This window comes from Symphalangus syndactylus, chromosome X (assembly GCF_028878055.3).
Source record: "Symphalangus syndactylus isolate Jambi chromosome X, NHGRI_mSymSyn1-v2.1_pri, whole genome shotgun sequence".
NCBI lineage: Eukaryota > Metazoa > Chordata > Mammalia > Primates > Hylobatidae > Symphalangus > Symphalangus syndactylus.
Window position 1 is genome coordinate 164,044,329 of NC_072447.2, and position 15,805 is coordinate 164,060,133.

Below are 15,805 nucleotides of genomic sequence, written 5' to 3' on the forward strand. Positions count from 1 at the left end.
ACACTCTTTCTGTAGAAACTGCAATTGGACATTCTGAGAGCAAAGAGGCCTATATTGGGAAAAAGAATGTCTACAAATAAAAACTACACAGAAGAATTGTGTGAAACTTCTTTCTGTTCTGTTTGTTCAACTAAAAGAGTTGAACCTTAGTTTTGATTGAGCCGTTCTGAAACACTCTTTCTCTAGAAAATGCAAGTGGAGATTCGGAGCGCTAAGAGGTTAATAGTGGAAAAAGGAATGTCTCCCAATATAAACTACACAGAATCATTCTGTGAAATTTCTTTCTGATCTGTGCATTCAGCTAACAGAGTTAAACCATACTTTTGATTGAGCAGATCTGAACACTCTTTCTGTAGAAAATGCAACTGGACATTTGGAGCGCTAAGAGAGTAGTAGTGGAAAAAGGAATATATTCAAATATAAACTACACAGAAGCATTCTGTGAAACTTCTTTCTGATCTGAGCATTCAGCTAACAGAGTTAAACAATACTTTTGATTGAGCAGTTTTGAAACACTCTGTCTGTAGAAAATGCAACTGGAGATTCGTAGCGCTAAGTGGGTAATAGTGGAAAAAAGAATATGTTCAAATATAAACTACACAGAAGCATTGTATGAAACTTCTTTCTGTTCTGTGCATTCAACTAACAGAGTTGAACCTTACTTTTGATTGAGCCTTTCTGAAACACTCTTTCTGTAGAAACTGCAATTGGACATTCTGAGCGCTAAGAGGCCTATATTGGGAAAAATAATATCTTCAAATAAAAACTACACAGAAGCATTGTGTGAAACTTATTTCTGATATGTTCATTAAGCTAACAGAGTTAAACCATACTTTTGATTGCGCAGTTCTGAACTCTCTTTCTGTAGAAAATGCAAGTGGACATTCGGAGCGCTAAGAGGGTAATAGTGGAAAAAGGAATATATTCAAATATAAACTACACAGTAGCATTCTGTGAAAATTCTTTCTGTTCTGTGCATTCAACTAACAGAGTTGAACCTTACTTTTGATTGAGCCGTTCTGAAACACTCTTTCTGTAGAAACTGCAATTGGACATGCTAAGCACTAAGAGGCCTACATTGTTAAAAAGAATATCTTCAAATAAAAACTACACAGATGCACTCTGTGAAACTTATTTCTGATCTGTAAATTCAGTTAACAGAGATAAAACATATTTTTGATTGAGCAGTTATGAAACACTCTTTTTGTAGAAAATGCAAGTGGAGATTCGGCGCGCTAAGAGGGTAATAGTGGAAAAAGGAATGTCTTCAAATATAAACTACACAGAATCATTCCGTGAAAATTCTTTCTGATCTGTGCATTCAGCTAACAGAGTTAAACCATACTTTTGATTGAGCAGATCTGAACACTCTTTCTGTAGAAAATGCAACTGGACATTTGGAGCGCTAAGAGCGTAGTAGTGGAAAAAGGAATATATTCAAATATAAACTACACAGAAGCATTCTGTGAAACTTCTTTCTTATCTGAGCATTCAGCTAACAGAGTTAAACCATACCTTTGACTGAGCAGTTTTGAAACACTCTGTCTGTAGAAAATGCAACTGGACATTCGTAGCGCTAAGTGGGTAATAGTGGAAAAAAGAATATGTTCAAATATAAACTACACAGAAGCATTGTATGAAACTTCTTTCTGTTCTGTGCATTCAACTAACAGAGTTGAACCTTACTTTTGATTGAGCCGTTCTGAAACACTCTTTCTGTAGAAACTGCAATTGGACATTCTGAGAGCTAAGAGGCCTATATTGGGAAAAAGAATGTCTACAAATAAAAACTACACAGAAGAATTGTGTGAAACTTCTTTCTGTTCTGTTTGTTCAACTAAAAGAGTTGAACCTTAGTTTTGATTGAGCCGTTCTGAAACACTCTTTATGTAGAAAATGCAAGTGGAGATTCGGAGCGCTAAGAGGGTAATAGTGGAAAAAGGAATGTCTCCAAATATAAACTACACAGAATCATTCTGTGAAACTTCTTTCTGATCTGTGCATTCAGCGAACAGAGTTAAACCATACTTTTGATTGAGGAGATCTGAACACTCTTTCTGTAGAAAATGCAACTGGACAGTTGGAGCGCTAAGAGAGTAGTAGTGGAAAAAGGAATATATTCAAATATAAACTACACAGAAGCATTCTGTGAAACTTCTTTCTGATCTGAGCATTCAGCTAACAGAGTTAAACCATACTTTTGATTGAGCAGTTTTGAAACACTCTGTCTGTAGAAAATGCAACTGGACATTCGTAGCGCTAAGTGGGTAATAGTGGAAAAAAGAATATGTTCAAATATAAACTACACAGAAGCATTGTATTAAACTTCTTTCTGTTCTGTGCATTCAAGTAACAGAGTTGAACCTTACTTTTGATTGAGCCTTTCTGAAACACTCTTTCTGTAGAATCTGCAATTGGACATTCTGAGCGCTAAGAGGCCTATATTGGGAAAAATAATATCTTCAAATAAAAACTACACAGAAGCATTGTGTGAAACTTATTTCTGATATGTTCATTAAGCTAACAGAGTTAAACCATACTTTTGATTGCGCAGTTCTGAACACTCTTTCTGTAGAAAATTCATGTGGACATTCGGAGCGCTAAGAGGGTAATAGTGGAAAAAGGGATATATTCAAATATAAACTACACAGTAGCATTCTGTGAAAATTCTTTCTGTTCTGTGCATTCAACTAACAGAGTTGAACCTTACTTTTGATTGAGCCGTTCTGAAACACTCTTTCTGTAGAAACTGCAATTGGACATGCTAAGCGCTAAGAGGCCTACATTGGGAAAAAGAATATCTTCAAATAAAAACTACACAGATGCATTCTGTGCAACTTATTTCTGATCTGTAAATTCAGTTAACAGAGATAAAACATATTTTTCATTGAGAAGTTATGAAACACTCTTTTTGTAGAAAATGCAAGTGGAGATTCGGAGCGCTAAGAGGGTAATAGTGGAAAAAGGAATGTCTTCAAATATAAACTACACAGAATCATTCGGTGAAACTTCTTTCTGATCTGTGCATTCAGCTAACAGAGTTAAACCATACTTTTGATTGAGCAGATCTGAACACTCTTTCTGTTGAAAATGCAACTGGACATTTGGAGCGCTAAGAGCGTATTAGTGGAAAAAGGAATATATTCAAATATAAACTACACAGAAGCATTCTGTGAAACTTCTTTCTGATCTGAGCATTCAGCTAACAGAGTTAAACCATACTTTTGATTGAGCAGTTTTGAAACACTCTGTCTGTAGAAAATGCAACTGGACATTCGTAGCGCTAAGTGGGTAATAGTGGAAAAATAATATGTTCAAATATAAACTACACAGAAGCATTGCATGAAACTTCTTTCTGTTCTGTGCATTCAACTAACAGAGTTGAACCTTACTTTTGATTGAGCCGTTCTGAAACACTCTTTCTGTAGAAACGGCAATTGGACATTCTGAGCGCTAAGAGGCCTATATTGGGAAAAAGAATGTCTACAAATAAAAACTACACAGAAGAATTGTGTGAAACTTATTTCTGTTCTGTTTGTTCCACTAAAAGAGTTGAACCTTACTTTTGAATGAGCCGTTCTGAAACACTCTTTCTGTAGAAACTGCAATTGGACATGCTAAGCGCTAAGAGGCCTACATTGGGAAAAAGAATATCTTCAAATAAAAACTACACAGATGCATTCTGTGAAACTTATTTCTGATCTGTAAATTCAGTTAACAGAGATAAAACATATTTTTGATTGAGCAGTTATGAAACACTCTTTTTGTAGAAAATGCAAGTGGAGATTCGGAGCGCTAAGAGGGTAATAGTGGAAAAAGGAATGTCTTCAAATATAAACTACACAGAATCATTTGGTGAAACTTCTTTCTGATCTGTGCATTCAGCTAACAGAGTTAAACCACACTTTTGATTGAGCAGATCTGAACACTCTTTCTGTAGAAAATGCAACTGGACATTTGGAGCGCTAAGAGCGTAGTAGTGGAAAAAGGAATATATTCAAATATAAACTACACAGAAGCATTCTGTGAAACTTCTTTCTGATCTGAGCATTCAGCTAACAGAGTTAAACCATACTTTTGATTGAGCAGTTTTGAAACACTCTGTCTGTAGAAAATGCAACTGGACATTCGTAGCGCTAAGTGGGTAATAGTGGAAAAAAGAATATGTTCAAATATAAACTACACAGAAGCATTGTATGAAACTTCTTTCTGTTCTGTGCATTCAACTAACAGAGTTGAACCTTACTTTTGATTGAGCCGTTCTGAAACACTCTTTCTGTAGAAACTGCAATTGGACATTCTGAGCGCTAAGAGGCCTATATTGGGAAAAAGAATGTCTACAAATAAAAACTACACAGAAGAATTGTGTGAAACTTCTTTCTGTTCTATTTGTTCAACTAAAAGAGTTGAACCATAGTTTTGATTGAGCCGTTCTGAAACACTCTTTCTGTAGAAAATGCAAGTGGAGATTCGGAGCGCTAAGAGGGTAATAGTGGAAAAAGGAATGTCTCCAAATATAAACTACACAGAATCATTCTGTGAAACTTCTTTCTGATCTGTGCATTCAGCTAACAGAGTTAAACGATACTTTTGATTGAGCAGATCTGAACACTCTTTCTGTAGAATATGCAACTGGACATTTGGAGCGCTAAGAGAGTAGTAGTGGAAAAAGGAATATATTCAAATATAAACTACACAGAAGCATTCTGTGAAACTTCTTTCTGATCTGAGCATTCAGCTAACAGAATTAAACCATACTTTTGATTGAGCAGTTTTGAAACACTCTGTCTGTAGAAAATGCAACTGGACATTCGTAGCGCTACGTGGGTAATAGTGGAATAAAGAATATGTTCAAATATAAACTACACAGAAGCATTGTTTGAAACTTCTTTCTGTTCTGTGCATTCAACTAACAGAGTTGAACCTTACATTTGATTGAGCCTTTCTGAAACACTCTTTCTGTAGAAACTGCAATTGGACATTCTGAGCGCTAAGAGGCCTCTATTGGGAAAAATAATATCTTCAAATAAAAACTACACTGAAGCATTGTGTGAAACTTATTTCTGATATGTTCATTAAGCTAACAGAGTTAAACCATACTTTTGATTGCACAGTTCAGAACACTGCTTCTGTAGAAAATGCAAGTGGACATTCGGAGCGCTAAGAGGGTAATAGTGGAGAAAGGAATATATTCAATATAAACTACACAGTAGCATTCTATGAAAATACTTTCTGTTCTGTGCATTCAACTAACAGAGTTGAACCTTACTTTTGATTGAGCCGTTCTGAAACACTCTTTCTGTAGAAAATGCAAGTGGAGATTCGGAGCGCTAAGAGGGTAATAGTGGAAAAAGGAATGTCTCCAAATATAAACTACACAGAATCATTCTGTGAAAATTCTTTCTGATCTGTGCATTCAGCTAACAGATTTAAACCATACTTTTGATTGAGCAGATCTGAACACTCTTTCTGTAGAAAATGCAACTGGACATTCGGAGCGCTAAGAGGGTAATACTGGAAAAAGGAATGTCTTCAAATATAAACTACACAGAATCATTCGGTGAAACTTCTTTCTGATCTGTGCATTCAGCTAACAGACTTAAACCATACTTTTGATTGAGCAGATCTGAACACTCTTTCTGTAGAAAATGCAACTGGACATTTGGAGCGCTAAGAGCGTAGTAGTGGAAAAAGGAATATATTCAAATATAAACTACACAGAAGCACTGTATGAAACTTCTTTCTGTTCTGTGCATTCAACTAACAGAGTTGAACCTTACTTTTGATTGAGCCTTTCTGAAACACTCTTTCTGTAGAAACTGCAATTGGACATTCTGAGCGCTAAGAGGCCTCTATTGGGAAAAATAATATCTTCAAATAAAAACTACACAGAAGCATTGTGTGAAACTTATTTCTGATATGTTCATTAAGCTAACAGAGTTAAACCATACTTTTGATTGCGCAGTTCTGAACACTCTTTCTGTAGAAAATGCAAGTGGACATTCGGAGCGCTAAGAGGGTAATAGTGGAAAAAGGAATATATTCAAATATAAACTACACAGTAGCATTCTGTGAAAATTCTTTCTGTTCTGTGCATTCAACTAACAGAGTTGAACCTTACTATTGATTGAGCCCTTCTGAAACACTCTTTCTGTAGAAACTGCAATTGGACATGCTAAGCGCTAAGAGGCCTACATTGGGAAAAAAATATCTTCAAATAAAAACTACACAGATGCATTCTGTGAAACTTATTTCTGATCTGTAATTCAGTTAAGAGAGATAAAACTTATTTTTGATTGAGCAGTTATGAAACACTCTTTTTGTAGAAAATGCAAGTGGAGATTCGGAGCGCTAAGAGGGTAATAGTGGAAAAAGGAAGGTCTTCAAATATAAAATACAGAATCATTCGGTGAAACTTCTTTCTGATCTGTGCATTCAGCTAACAGAGTTAAAACATACTTTTGATTGAGCAGATCTGAACACTCTTTCTGTAGAAAATGCAACTGGACATTTGGAGCGCTAAGAGCGTAGTAGTGGAAAAAGGAATATATTCAAATATAAACTACACAGAAGCATTCTGTGAAACTTCTTTCTGATCTGAGCATTCAGCTAACAGAGTTAAACCATACTTTTGATTGAGCAGTTTTGAAATACTCTGTCTGTAGAAAATGCAACTGGATATTCGTAGCGCTAAGTGGGTAATAGTGGAAAAAAGAATATGTTCAAATATAAACTACACAGAAGCATTGTATGAAACTTCTTTCTGTTCTGTGCATTCAACTAACAGAGTTGAACCTTACTTTTGATTGAGCCGTTCTGAAACACTCTTTCTGTAGAAACTGCAATTGGACATTCTGAGCGCTAAGAGGCCTATATTGGGAAAAAGAATGTCTACAAATAAAAACTACACAGCAGAATTGTGTGAAACTTCTTTCTGTTCTGTTTGTTCAACTAAAAGAGTTGAACCTTTGTTTTGATTGAGCCGTTCTGAAACACATTTTCTGTAGAAAATGCAAGTGGAGATTCGGAGCGCTAAGAGGGTAATAGTGGAAAAAGGAATGTCTCCAAATATAAACTACACAGAATCATTCTGTGAAACTTCTTTCTGATCTGTGCATTCAGCTAACAGAGTTAAACCATACTTTTGATTGAGCAGATCTGAACACTCTTTCTGTAGAAAATGCAACTGGACATTTGGAGCGCTAAGAGAGTAGTAGTGGAAAAAGGAATATATTCAAATATAAACTACACAGAAGCATTCTGTGAAACTTCTTTCTGATCTGAGCATTCAGCTAACAGAGTTAAACCATACTTTTGATTGAGCAGTTTTGAAACACTCTGTCTGTAGAAAATGCAACTGGACATTCGTAGCGCCAAGTGGGTAATAGTGGAAAAAAGAATATGTTCAAATATAAACTACACAAAAGCATTGTTTGAAATTCCTTTCTGTTCTGTGCATTCAAACAACAGAGTTGAACCTTAGTTTTGATTGAGCCTTTCTGAAACACTCTTTCTGTAGAAACTGCAATTGGACATTCTGAGCGCTAAGAGGCCTATATTGGGAAAAAAAATATCTTCAAATAAAAACTACACAGAAGCATTGTGTGAAACATTTCTGATATGTTCATTAAGCTAACAGAGTTAAACCATACTTTTGATTGCGCAGTTCTGAACACTCTTTCTGTAGAAAATGCAAGTGGACATTCGTAGCGCTAAGAGGGTAATAGTGGAGAAAGGAATATATTCAAATATAAACTACACAGTAGCATTCTGTGAAAATTCTTTCTGTTCTGTGCATTCAACTAACAGAGTTGAACCTTACTTTTGATTGAGCCGTTCTGAAACACTCTTTCTGTAGAAACTGCAATTGGACATGCTAAGCGCTAAGAGGCCTACATTGGGAAAAAGAATATCTTCAAATAAAAACTACACAGATGCATTCTGTGAAACTTATTTCTGATCTGTAAATTCAGTTAGCAGAGATAAAACATATTTTTGATTGAGCAGTTATGAAACACTCTTTTTGTAGAAAATGCATGTGGAGATTCGGAGCGCTAAGAGGGTAATAGTGGAAAAAGGAATGTCTTCAAATATAAACTACACAGAATCATTCGGTGAAACTTTTTCTGATCTGTGCATTCAGCTAACAGAGTTAAAACATACTTTTGATTGAGCAGATCTGAACACTCTTTCTGTAGAAAATGCAACTGGACATTTGGAGCGCTAAGAGCGTAGTAGTGGAAAAAGGAATATATTCAAATATAAACTACACAGAAGCATTCTGTGAAACTTCTTTCTGATCTGAGCATTCAGCTAACAGAGTTAAACCATACTTTTGATTGAGCAGTTTTGAAACACTCTGTCTGTAGAAAATGCAACTGGACATTCGTAGCGCTAAGTGGGTAATAGTGGAAAAAAGAATATGTTCAAATATAAACTGCACAGAAACATTGTATGAAACTACTTTTTGTTCTGTGCATTCAACTAACAGAGTTGAACCTTACTTTTGATTGAGCCATTCTGAAACACTCTTTCTGTAGAAACTGCAATTGGACATTCTGAGCGCTAAGAGGCCTATATTGGGAAAAAGAATGTCTACAAATAAAAACTACACAGAAGAATTGTGTGAAACTTCTTTCTGTTCGGTTTGTTCCACTAAAGGAGTTGAACCTTAGTTTTGATTGAGCCGTTCTGAAACACTCTTTCTGTAGAAAATGCAAGTGGAGATTCGGAGCGCTAAGAGGGTAATAGCGGAAAAAGGAATGTCTCCAAATATAAACTACACAGAAACATTCTGTGAAACTTCTTTCTGATCTGTGCATTCAGCTAACAGAGTTAAACCATACTTTTGATTGAGCAGATCTGAACACTCTTTCTGTAGAAAATGCAACTGGACATTTGGAGCGCTAAGAGAGTAGTAGTGGAAAAAGGAATATATTCAAATATAAACTACACAGAAGCATTCTGTGAAACTTCTTTCTGATCTGAGCATTCAGCTTACATAGTTAAACCATACTTTTGATTGAGCAGTTTTGAAACACTCTGTCTGTAGAAAATGCAACTGGACATTCGTAGCGCCAAGTGGGTAATAGTGGAAAAAAGAATATGTTCAAATATAAACTACACAGAAGCATTGTATGAAACTTCTTTCTGTTCTGTGCATTCAAATAACAGAGTTGAACCTTACTTTTGATTGAGCCTTTCTGAAACACTCTTTCTGTAGTAACTGCAATTGGACATTCTGAGCGCTAAGAGGCCTCTATTGGGAAAAATAATATCTTCAAATAAAAATTACACAGAAGCATAGTGTGAAACTTATTTCTGATATGTTCATTAAGCTAACAGAGTTAAACCATACTTTTGATTGCGCAGTTCTGAACACTCTTTCTGTAGAAAATGCAAGTGGACATTCGGAGCGCTAAGAGGGTAATAGTGGAAAAAGGAATATATTCAAATATAAACTACACAGTAGCATTCTGTGAAAATTCTTTCTGTTCTGTGCATTCAACTAACAGAGTTGAACCTTACTTTTAATTGAGCCGTACTGGAACACTCTTTCTGTAGAAACTGCAATTGGACATGCTAAGCGATAAGAGGCCTACATTGGGAAAAAGAATATCTTCAAATAAAAACTACAAAGATGCATTCTGTGAAACTTCTTTCTGTTCTGTTTGTTCAACTAAAAGAGTTGAACGTTAGTTTTGATTGAGCCGTTCTGAAACACTCTTTCTGTAGAAAATGCAAGTGGAGATTCGGAGCGCTAAGAGGGTAATAGTGGAAAAAGGAATGTCTCCAAATATAAACTACACAGAATCATTCTGTGAAACTTCTTTCTGATCTGTGCATTCAGCTAACAGAGTTAAACCATACTTTTGATTGAGCAGATCTGAACACTCTTTCTGTAGAAAATGCAACTGGACATTTGGAGCGCTAAGAGCGTAGTAGTGGAAAAAGGAATATATTCAAATATAAACTACACAGAAGCATTCTGTGAAACTTCTTTCTGATCTGAGCATTCAGCTAACAGAGTTAAACCATACTTTTGATTGAGCAGTTTTGAAACACTCTGTCTGTAGAAAATGCCACTGGACATTCGTAGCGCTAAGTGGGTAATAGTGGAAAAAAGAATATGTTCAAATATAAACTACACAGAAGCATTGTATGAAACTTCTTTCTGTTCTGTGCATTCAACTAACAGAGTTGAACCTTACTTTTGATTGAGCCGTTCTGAAACACTCTTTCTGTAGAAACTGCAATTGGACATTCTGAGCGCTAAGAGGCCTATATTGGGAAACAGAATGTCTACAAATTAAAACTACACAGAAGAATTGTGTGAAACTTCTTTCTGTTCTGTTTGTTCAACTAAAAGAGTTGAACCTTAGTTTTGATTGAGCCGTTCTGAAACACTCTTTCTGTAGAAAATGCAAGTGGAGATTCGGAGCGCTAAGAGGGTAATAGTGGAAAAAGTAATGTCTCCAAATATAAACTAAACAGAATCATTCTGCGAAACTTCTTTCTGATCTGTGCATTCAGCTAACAGAGTTAAACCATACTTTTGAGTGAGCAGATCTGAACACTCTTTCTGTAGAAAATGCAACTGGACATTTGGAGCGCTAAGAGAGTAGTAGTGGAAAAAGGAATATATTCATATATAAATTACACAGAAGCATTCTGTGAAACTTCTTTCTGATCTGAGCATTCAGCTAACAGAGTTAAACCATACTTTTGATTGAGCAGTTTTGAAACACTCTGTCTGTAGAAAATGCAACTGGACATTCGTAGCGCCAAGTGGGTAATAGTGGAAAAAAGAATATGTTCAAATATAAACTACACAGAAGCATTGTATGAAATTTCTTTCTGTTCTGTGCATTCAACTAACAGAGTTGAACCTTACTTTTGATTGAGCCTTTCTGAAACACTCTTTCTGTAGAAACTGCAATTGGACATTCTGAGCGCTAAGAGGCCTATATTGGGAAAAATAATATCTTCAAATAAAAACTACACAGAAGCATTGTGTGAAACTTATTTCTGATATGTTCATTAAGATAACAGAGTTAAACCATACTTTTGATTGCGCAGTTCTGAACACTCTTTCTGTAGAAAATGCAAGTGGACATTCGGAGCGCTAAGAGGGTAATAGTGGAAAAAGGGATGTCTTCAAATATAAACTACACAGAATCATTCGGTGAAACTTCTTTCTGATCTGTGCATTCAGCTAACAGAGTTAAACCATACTTTTGATTGAGCAGATCTGAACACTCTTTCTGTAGAAAATGCAACTGGACATTTGGAGCGCTAAGAGCGTAGTAGTGGAAAAAGGAATATATTCAAATATAAACTACACAGAAGCATTCTGTGAAACTTCTTTCTGATCTGAGCATTCAGCTAACAGAATTAAACCATACTTTTGATTGAGCAGTTTTGAAACACTCTGTCTGTAGAAAATGCAACTGGACATTCGTAGCGCTACGTGGGTAATAGTGGAATAAAGAATAAGTTCAAATATAAACTACACAGAAGCATTGTATGAAACTTCTTTCTGTTCTGTGCATTCAACTAACAGAGTTGAACCTTACTTTTGATTGAGCCTTTCTGAAACACTCTTTCTGTAGAAACTGCAATTGGACATTCTGAGCGCTAAGAGGCCTCTATTTTGAAAAATAATATCTTCAAATAAAAACTACACTGAAGCATTGTGTGAAACTTATTTCTGATATGTTCATTAAGCAAACAGAGTTAAACCATACTTTTGATTGCACAGTTCAGAACACTGCTTCTGTAGAAAATGCAAGTGGACATTCGGAGCGCTAAGAGGGTAATAGTGGAGAAAGGAATATATTCAAATATAAACTACACAGTAGCATTCTATGAAAATTCTTTCTGTTCTGTGCATTCAACTAACAGAGTTGAACCTTACTTTTGATTGAGCCGTTCTGAAACACTCTTTCTGTAGAAACTGCAATTGGACATGCTAAGCGCTAAGAGGCCTACATTGGGAAAAAGAATATCTTCAAATAAAAACTACACAGATGCATTCTGTGAAACTTATTTCTGATCTCTAAATTCAGTTAACAGAGATAAAACATATTTTTGATTGAGCAGTTATGAAACACTGTTTTTGTAGAAAATGCAAGTGGAGATTCGGAGCGCTAAGAGGGTAATAGTGGAAAAAGGAATGTCTTCAAATATAAACTACACAGAATCATTCGGTGAAACTTGTTTCTGATCTGTGCATTCATCTAACAGAGTTAAACCATACTTTTGATTGAGCAGATCTGAACACTCTTTCTGTAGGAAATGCAACTGGACATTCGGAGCGCTAAGAGGGTAATACTGGAAAAAGGAATGTCTTCAAATATAAACTACACAGAATCATTTGGTGAAACTTCTTTCTGATCTGTGCATTCAGCTAACAGACTTAAACCATACTTTTGATTGAGCAGATCTGAACACTCTTTCTGTAGAAAATGCAACTGGACATTTGGAGCGCTAAGAGCGTAGTAGTGGAAAAAGGAATATATTCAAATATAAACTACACAGAAGCATTGTATGAAACTTCTTTCTGTTCTGTGCATTCAACGAACAGAGTTGAACCTTACATTTGATTGAGCCTTTCTGAAACACTCTTTCTGTAGAAACTGCAATTGGACATTCTGAGCGCTAAGAGGCCTCTATTGGGAAAAATAATATCTTCAAATAAAAACTACACAGAAGCATTGTGTGAAACTTATTTCTGATATGTTCATTAAGCTAACAGAGTTAAACCATACTTTTGATTGCGCAGTTCTGAACACTCTTTCTGTAGAAAATGCAAGTGGACATTCGTAGCGCTAAGAGGGTAATAGTGGAGAAAGGAATATATTCAAATATAAACTACACAGTAGCATTCTGTGAAAATTCTTTCTGTTCTGTGCATTCAACTAACAGAGTTGAACCTTACTTTTGATTGAGCCGTTCTGAAACACTCTTTCTGTAGAAACTGCAATTGGACATGCTAAGCGCTAAGAGGCCTACATTGGGAAAAAGAATATCTTCAAATAAAAACTACACAGATGCATTCTGTGAAACTTATTTCTGATCTGTAAATTCAGTTAGCAGAGATAAAACATATTTTTGATTGAGCAGTTATGAAACACTCTTTTTGTAGAAAATGCATGTGGAGATTCGGAGCGCTAAGAGGGTAATAGTGGAAAAAGGAATGTCTTCAAATATAAACTACACAGAATCATTCGGTGAAACTTCTTTCTGATCTGTGCATTCAGCTAACAGAGTTAAAACATACTTTTGATTGAGCAGATCTGAACACTCTTTCTGTAGAAAATGCAACTGGACATTTGGAGCGCTAAGAGCGTAGTAGTGGAAAAAGGAATATATTCAAATATAAACTACACAGAAGCATTCTGTGAAACTTCTTTCTGATCTGAGCATTCAGCTAACAGAGTTAAACCATACTTTTGATTGAGCAGTTTTGAAACACTCTGTCTGTAGAAAATGCAACTGGACATTCGTAGCGCTAAGTGGGTAATAGTGGAAAAAAGAATATGTTCAAATATAAACTACACAGAAACATTGTATGAAACTTCTTTCTGTTCTGTGCATTCAACTAACAGAGTTGAACCTTACTTTTGATTGAGCCATTCTGAAACACTCTTTCTGTAGAAACTGCAATTGGACATTCTGAGCGCTAAGAGGCCGATATTGGGAAAAAGAATGTCTACAAATAAAAACTACACAGAAGAATTGTGTGAAACTTCTTTCTGTTCGGTTTGTTCAACTAAAGGAGTTGAAAATTAGTTTTGATTGAGCCGTTCTGAAACACTCTTTCTGTAGAAAATGCAAGTGGAGATTCGGAGCGCTAAGAGGGTAATAGCGGAAAAAGGAATGTCTCCAAATATAAACTACACAGAAACATTCTGTGAAACTTCTTTCTGATCTGTGCATTCAGCTAACAGAGTTAAACCATACTTTTGATTGAGCAGATCTGAACACTCTTTCTGTAGAAAATGCAACTGGACATTTGGAGCGCTAAGAGAGTAGTAGTGGAAAAAGGAATATATTCAAATATAAACTACACAGAAGCATTCTGTGAAACTTCTTTCTGATCTGAGCATTCAGCTTACATAGTTAAACCATACTTTTGATTGAGCAGTTTTGAAACACACTGTCTGTAGAAAATGCAACTGGACATTCGTAGCGCCAAGTGGGTAATAGTGGAAAAAAGAATATGTTCAAATATAAACTACACAGAAGCATTGTATGAAACTTCTTTCTGTTCTGTGCATTCAAATAACAGAGTTGAACCTTACTTTTGATTGAGCCTTTCTGAAACACTCTTTCTGTAGTAACTGCAATTGGACATTCTGAGCGCTAAGAGGCCTCTATTGGGAAAAATAATATCTTCAAATAAAAACTACACAGAAGCATTGTGTGAAACTTATTTCTGATATGTTCATTAAGCTAACAGAGTTAAACCATACTTTTGATTGCGCAGTTCTGAACACTCTTTCTGTAGAAAATGCAAGTGGACATTCGGAGCGCTAAGAGGGTAATAGTGGAAAAAGGAATATATTCAAATATAAACTACACAGTAGCATTCTGTGAAAATTCTTTCTGTTCTGTGCATTCAACTAACAGAGTTGAACCTTACTTTTAATTGACCCGTTCTGGAACACTCTTTCTGTAGAAACTGCAATTGGACATGCTAAGCGATAAGAGGCCTACATTGGGAAAAAGAATATCTTCAAATAAAAACTACAAAGATGCATTCTGTGAAACTTCTTTCTGTTCTGTTTGTTCAACTAAAAGAGTTGAACGTTAGTTTTGATTGAGCCGTTCTGAAACACTCTTTCTGTAGAAAATGCAAGTGGAGATTCGGAGCGCTAAGAGGGTAATAGTGGAAAAAGGAATGTCTCCAAATATAAACTACACAGAATCATTCTGTGAAACTTCTTTCTGATCTGTGCATTCAGCTAACAGAGTTAAACCATACTTTTGATTGAGCAGATCTGAACACTCTTTCTGTAGAAAATGCAACTGGACATTTGGAGCGCTAAGAGAGTAGTAGTGGAAAAAGGAATATATTCAAATATAAACTACACAGAAGCATTCTGTGAAACTTCTTTCTGATCTGAGCATTCAGCTAACAGAGTTAAACCATACTTTTGATTGAGCAGTTTTGAAACACTCTGTCTGTAGAAAATGCAACTGGACATTCGTAGCGCCAAGTGGGTAATAGTGGAAAAAAGAATATGTTCAAATATAAACTACACAGAAGCATTGTTTGAAATTCCTTTCTGTTCTGTGCATTCAACTAACAGAGTTGAACCTTAGTTTTGATTGAGCCTTTCTGAAACACTCTTTCTGTAGAGACTGCAATTGGACATTCTGAGCGCTAAGAGGCCTATATTGGGAAAAATAATATCTTCAAATAAAAACTACACAGAAGCATTGTGTGAAACTTATTTCTGATATGTTCATTAAGCTAACAGAGTTAAACCATACTTTTGATTGCGCAGTTCTGAACACTCTTTCTGTAGAAAATGCAAGTGGACATTCGTAGCGCTAAGAGGGTAATAGTGGAGAAAGGAATATATTCAAATATAAACTACACAGTAGCATTCTGTGAAAATTCTTTCTGTTCTGTGCATTCAACTAACAGAGTTGAACCTTACTTTTGATTGAGCCGTTCTGAAACACTCTTTCTGTAGAAACTGCAATTGGACATGCTAAGCGCTAAGAGGCCTACATTGGGAAAAAGAATATCTTCAAATAAAAACTACAAAGATGCATTCTGTGAAACTTCTTT